Source organism: Pangasianodon hypophthalmus, chromosome 16 (assembly GCF_027358585.1).
Source record: "Pangasianodon hypophthalmus isolate fPanHyp1 chromosome 16, fPanHyp1.pri, whole genome shotgun sequence".
Taxonomy (NCBI): domain Eukaryota; kingdom Metazoa; phylum Chordata; class Actinopteri; order Siluriformes; family Pangasiidae; genus Pangasianodon; species Pangasianodon hypophthalmus.
Window position 1 is genome coordinate 18433952 of NC_069725.1, and position 7133 is coordinate 18441084.

Sequence of the window (7133 nt, forward strand, 5' to 3'; positions counted from 1 at the left end):
ACGGCGACGGCGCGCTCACATAGAGGATACCTAAAGTCACGTGTTCCACTAACTATTCTTCATCAGAACTAGTTTAGCCGAGATGCCATGCTATATCAACTCCATCGCCTTTATATCATATTTTATTGTATTAATATTACATTTTAAATGTATTAGCAGCCAGTAGATCACGGATAGACACAAAGACACAAAGAATAAGAGGAAGCTGCTGTTGACAGTTTTCCTCTTGCACTATGCAGAGAAATTGCAGGCTTAACATTATGTTACCAGTACATACATATATATATATATATATATATATATATATATATATATATATATATATATATATATATATATATATATATATATATATATAGATAGATAGATAGATAGAGATATATATGTTAACATAATGTTAAGCCTGCATTGTGTTTGTGTGTGTGTGTGTGTGTGTATATATATATATAATTTCAGAGTGCTGTGTGATACATGTTCTATATAATATATACATATATTGTATATATAATAAGTAACATTATATATATGTGTGTATGTATATATATAACATAATGTTAAGCCTGCATTTTGTCTGTGTATATATGTATATATATGTGTGTGTTTGTGTGTGTGTGTGTGTGTGTATATATATATATATATATATATATATATATATATATATATATATATATATATATATATATATACAATTTCAGAGTGCTGTGTGGTACATGTTCTACATATTGCTTGAGTGTTATGTGACTATGTGACTTTAACCACACCATATCCTGTTAGGATTTCAGAAGTGCAATATGCTACACATCCTATAAACTGACAGCATTTGTCGTATATTCTATACATCACCTATCTTAATCAATTCATGGCATGTATGATAAACCTGGCGCTGAAAAATCTCTCTGAAAAAAAGTCACAAACCAGCAGGAAACAGTTGTTTGCAAGAGCAGGGACTAACATGTCTCCTGCGCTACACACTAATGCTACACACACACACACACACACACACACAGACACACCATGTGGGGCTGGGGGAGGGGGGAACACACAGAGGTAATAACAGCCCTAAGTCAACTTATGCTATAGGTTTCTTTGTAATTTCTTTTTTTTTTTTTTTTGCCGAGTGTTCTTGAAATGATAAATGGAGATGGCATTATTTAAATGTTAAACTAGTACAGCTAGTTTCAGGTTTCGTAATGACTTTGCCATTTAGTGCAAAAAATATATATACAGAATTAGTAAGGATTATACTGTAAGTAAAACTAAAACCTGTTCAATAACTGTGATCTTTATTTTTATTTTATAAAACTTTATAGATATTTATAGGTTATATAAGCTATATACAGTTTCACATAGAATGTGTCTTTGTACATGGCTGTTGTATGAAGAGAAGGTTAGCTTATCTCTGTGTACACTTCACATGAAGGATATATACAGAACATTTTAATTTTTAAAAGTATAACCCAAAACTCCAGAGGAGAACCTAAGGCAAAAGATCTGAAACTTTTGGCTACCACTGAGAATTAAAAAAAGCACAGGCAATATTGATTTTTGCCATAACCCCCACCCCCCTCTCTGGGTGCTGTAGTAGGCTGTGGTTTGCAGTTTACACTACAGAGGTACAACTTGACCTATAAACCTAGCTGTCCTTTAACATGTAACAAGGTGGTGTGATGTTGAAATTGTTGGGGGGAAAGAAAAGTTGACCTGGCAATCTGTGGCCCGGATCACCTTGCATTGCCTCCTTAATATTATATGCATGTGAATGAACGTGCACACACACACACACACACACACTCACACACACGCCCCCCTCCCCCATACTTCCACCCCCATGGAGCACAAGATGAAGAGTTTTGGAATCTCCCTAAGGACCTTCTTCATTTGACTATTGTTCTTTAAGGACAACTCACAGCCATTAAAATAGGATAGATATTTTTCCTCTTCCCCTGAGGTCCACTAATCAGCTAATTCTAGCTTTTGATTTATTTATTTTTTTTCATTTCTAGCTATTTTTGTCTTCTCAATTTTATATGTAATCAACACATCTTTATCCTTTATATCCTCAGTGAAATAAGTCTTTCATTTACTGCAGTATGTCACTTCCTTTACATGAGGAAAACAGCATGAAAATAAAAAATAATATATAATAGGTTGGCAGGAACTACAAACTCTTGCATGTATTGTCTTGTCTTGATGTCTACTAAGAAGTTTCTTCCAGCTTTTTTTCTTTATTATAAACTTATTAAAGTTCTAGCCATATACTCATATAATGTGTATATATATATATATATATATATATATATATATATATATATATATATATATATATATATATATATATATATATATATATATATATATATACACACACATACACACACATTTAAGCAATAAACTATAGAACTTTTATCATTTGTATGGATTGAATCTGTAAAGTATTCAAAGCTCTTTAACCACAAAGCTTTATCTTTAACCATTATATCTTCATTCATATCTTCAATGTCTAGTATTGATATCTAATAATAAGCATCTGCCCATCAGATCGGTGGTGCAGCGGGTAGCGTTGCGCCTCACAGCTCCAGAGTTCCCAGTTTGGTCTTGAGCTCGGGTTACTGTCTGTGTGGAGTCTCTGTACATGTTCTTCCCTTGTCCTCCAGGTTTTCCCATTTCCTCCCACTTCCAATAAACATGCCAGTAGGTAGATTGGATACTTTAAACAATACAACTTTTATTATTTATATCAATGATATATGTAAAGTATTTGAAGAAGATGTTCTTTATCATTATCCCTTATATCTTTATAATGTTTTCTCATTTACTACACTGGTGCTTCCTTTATATGAGGAAAGCAGCATGAAAAAAAATTAATGGATGTTCTTCATCTTTATCCTTTATATCTTTAGTGATATAACGGTTTCTCAATTTTACACTGGTGCTTCCTTTATATGAGGAAAGCAGCATGAAAAAAATTAATGGATGGCTAAGAACTACAAATGATGTAAGGATAATACACTTGTAAAAAAAAAGTCATCAAAAAGGTAGATTTAGCAATTCAGCTGTACTTTTAAAGTTAAAAAAAAAAATTACAGAGGAGAAACATTAAGGTACAGTCTTAATATAATGAGATAGCAGATTACAATAAGTGCACTATAGTGAATATAATTAACTTAAAAGAAAGAGGAAGTATGTACACCAAAGGATTTACTTAGTCTTAACATCTTACTGACACTACAAATACCCCTTTATTCTGGGTTATATAGTATCTCTTTGATGAGAACCAGAAATGTCTGTTACCAAATCAAAACCTGCCATTCATTCCTTGCTACAGTAATTCCATTGAACAACGTGCTGACTGAGTAAACTCTGTGTTGTTGCTATTCATTTTTACAAGCTCATGGCTGGCTACTGTCTTTTCTTCTTTTCTCATTAGAAAGAGGGAGCTCTTAGGCAATGGCCGCAGCTGCTGGGGAAGAGATAAGTTGAACAAATCCACATCAGGCTATGTTAGTCAGCATTTGCCCAAACACCTCGATGAGCTGAACGCCTCCCACTCCACTTCCTTGTGCTGTGTTTAATGAGGGCAAAACAAACCTAAGGCTCTCAAACATAAGTTCATAACATCTTATAACTTGCTTAAGCTCATAAAAGACAATTTAAAAATCCATTAAATGTCTGGTATACAGTTTGTGCAGTGTTGTGTGAAATATGTAGTACAGGCAAAGATGTGACTTCCTCTTAAACTTCAGCTATAATTCCAAAAGCCTGAACTAACTTTCTTTCATGTCATTGCATAATACAAGTGTGGTAACGATGTTTAAGTATGCCATATATATATACTGTATAGATAGATAGATAGATAGATAGATAGATATGCTCTCCCAGATGAATACGTGTATGTATATATATATATATATATATATATATATATATATATATATATATATATATATATATATATATATAGAAAGATAGATAGATAGATTGATTGATTGATAGATAGATTTGCTCTCCCAGATGAATGGTTAAGTAATTTATTATAATTTTCATAATATAATCTTTACATACTATTTTTTGTGTTTGGCAAGTACTTTACAAACAAGCATGGTAAAATAGGCAACTTGGTATGAGGCAATAATACTTTTAGGATAAAATAAGATATGAAAAAACTGTTTTCAGTGTTTATGATACAACTGGAAACTTTCCAAGAGCACAAAACCTATTATTTCCTATTATTACTTACTTTTCAGCTGCAGGGATTGTTCTGTATTATGTGGACATGGGACATGTTTCAAATAATACGTGGATCCCTTTCACCTTTGGAGAATTCTTGCTTCTTCCTGAGTTTCTGTCATACAAACAAGTCTAGAATGGTAATCAAAGGCACCACGTGTGACATGCCGAGGCCTCCTGCTCATTTGCTATTGTTGTGGCACCACAAAAGCTCTGTGAGCAGCTAGTAATCTGGAATGGGGTTATTATCTCTGGGGGGGGGGAGATGAAGCTGCCTGAAAAAGATATGTGTAGAAGTAAAAAAAAAAAAAAATGTAACAGTATAAAGCATGTAACAGTAAAAAGTCAAAGGTGTGCTATAGCACTCTTGTGTATATAAAGTGTAAGTAATCAGCCAAAAAAAAGTTTATCATGTACATTAGAGCATGTTATTTTTGCAATTACCTGTAAGTACAGTGTACATTTGGAGTTATCTAGCATTTATGGAAGAGGTCATGATAAACAGGTGAGGAAGAATGGCGTGTTTGTTCAATCTGGTGATTAGCTTAGCTCAAATTTTCTCATGCTGCCAGTCATGTCACCTGATCCATATGTATTTACACACAAAATCATCCAGCCAAAGCCAAAATGTTCAAGGAGTGCTTGTGACATTTTACATGTTTTAATGCGACTGTAGCATGACAGCACAGCAGAATTGTCCTTTTCAGCGAGTGTGAAGTTGTCACAGTTGGGCCACAGGGGAGGGGGTGGATTCCCTCGGGGATTAAATCAGCCTGAATAGCTGCTCAAATCAGTAGGTAACAAAAGCATGAAATAGAACAGAATGTGTTCTTATTTCTTCTGATTGATTAGATTAAAAAAACTAAAAGAAAGATCAGAGAATATGTTTGTTAATACTTCAGATATAATAAAAAACCTGGTGATCTACTATATGTAGAAATAGATATAAGATATAATTATGAAAGAATAAATTATTCTACTCTACTCTTCTCTTCTCTGTTCTATTCTCTACATATGTATGAAGTATGTCAAGTATGAAGTTAGTCTTTACACTGTACACTGTACACTAACTATACAGTTTACTGAAAAGTATTGATTAATTAAACACCGTTGGTCTATGAATATGTAATATTAAAATCAATTTTAACTCCTTAAATAAAAGCGTAATTATTCTATTCTATTCTATTCTATGGGGGTTATATTATAATATTTTATGGGAAAACTTTAGAGTTAACACTTAACACTTCAGACTTAACACTTTAACACTTAGCTCTATGTTACTGAAATCTTTGTGTGTAGTGTGAGTGTGGTTGTATATTCAACGACTAGCTCGTGTGTGTAATGGCTGCCTGAGAGATGTGTGTGTGTGTGTGTGTGTGTGTGTGTGGTGAAGTCTGGTTTTGTCTTAATGTGTCAGGAGCAGCTGACTTCATTGTTCTCCCTATGACTCTTGCCATAGCCTGCTTGGAATGGAATGTCTGCTAGATATTACTATTATTATTATTATTATTATTATTATTATTAGTTTATTTTTTATTATTATTTATTTATTTTGTTTAGCTCCATAAGAAGCAGACAGATAAAAAAAAATAAAACTATTTTCCTACAATACAGAACTTTAATAAACAAAGAGAGAGAAATGAAATGATTAGTATGACTAAATCACATGGTTACTTAAAGCATAAACAGTTCTTAAGAACACAAGTAACACAACATAGCAATTTGGGTCTCAAAATATACACATATACTGTTAAACTGCATGTACTGAGGACTATAATTACATTAAACTCCAGACAAATAAATGACTTATATTTGTTGTTTAAACATTATTTAATATAGAGGTTTTTTTGTCTTTCACATCAAGTTTAATTTTCACTTCTGTCTGCATATATATACATATATATATATATATATATATATGTGGTGTGTGTGTGTGTGTGTGTGTGTGTATATATATATATATATATATATATATATATATATATATATATATATATATGTGTGTGTGTGTGTGTGTGTGTGTGTGTCTGTCATATATATATATATATATATATATATATATATATATATATATATATATATATATATATATGCAGACAGAAGTGAAAATTAAACTTAATGTGAAATATATATATAGAGAGAGGTTTATAAAGGTCAGAGAAATTAGTAATAAGCACAGGCAGAATGAACCCTGAGAACAAATGCGACAGGTTAGGGGCCAAGCAAGTCCTTTGTTCTGCAAATCTATCACTGAAGTTGCAGCTCAAGCCCAAACAGGCGGCTTTTGAAATGGAAACGTTGCTGTTGGATGCACTGTGACACGACAAGTGGGGGTAAATGTTATTGAGCTAAAAGGCCGGGCCATCTCACTATCCCGGCCATTGTGCCTACTGGCTTAGGATGAGCACTCGGCTTGGCAACATACGCTGACTTTTTAATGGATGTGTCCTTTTGTATTATGGAAAATCTCACTGATCCAAAAAGGGAAAAGAAATTCTCATTGTCAAACTATACAAAAATGGTTAGATACAATGTATACAGAAAATAAATATCTATGTGAATAACTGTGGTTGAATGAAGTTCAACTCAACAGGATGTGGTTTGAGAGTCTAAGGCTTTCAGACACCATGTTGTAGAACAAAGTGTATGAAGAATAAGTATTTGCAGAAGATTTCATATTATTTTCAACTTATGACTAAATTAGAACTAACTGACTAAGACAAAGAGACTGAGAACACATAGCATTTGTACTCATATATTCATTTTGTAGCTTGACATACTGTATATATGTATTCACAACTAATTGGTTGTTACCTTCCTGCCAGGAAAATGGAGCAATTTCTATAATTCACATTATCCTGCAATTCATGTGATTCATACCAACCACAATTCATTAATGAGTCCAT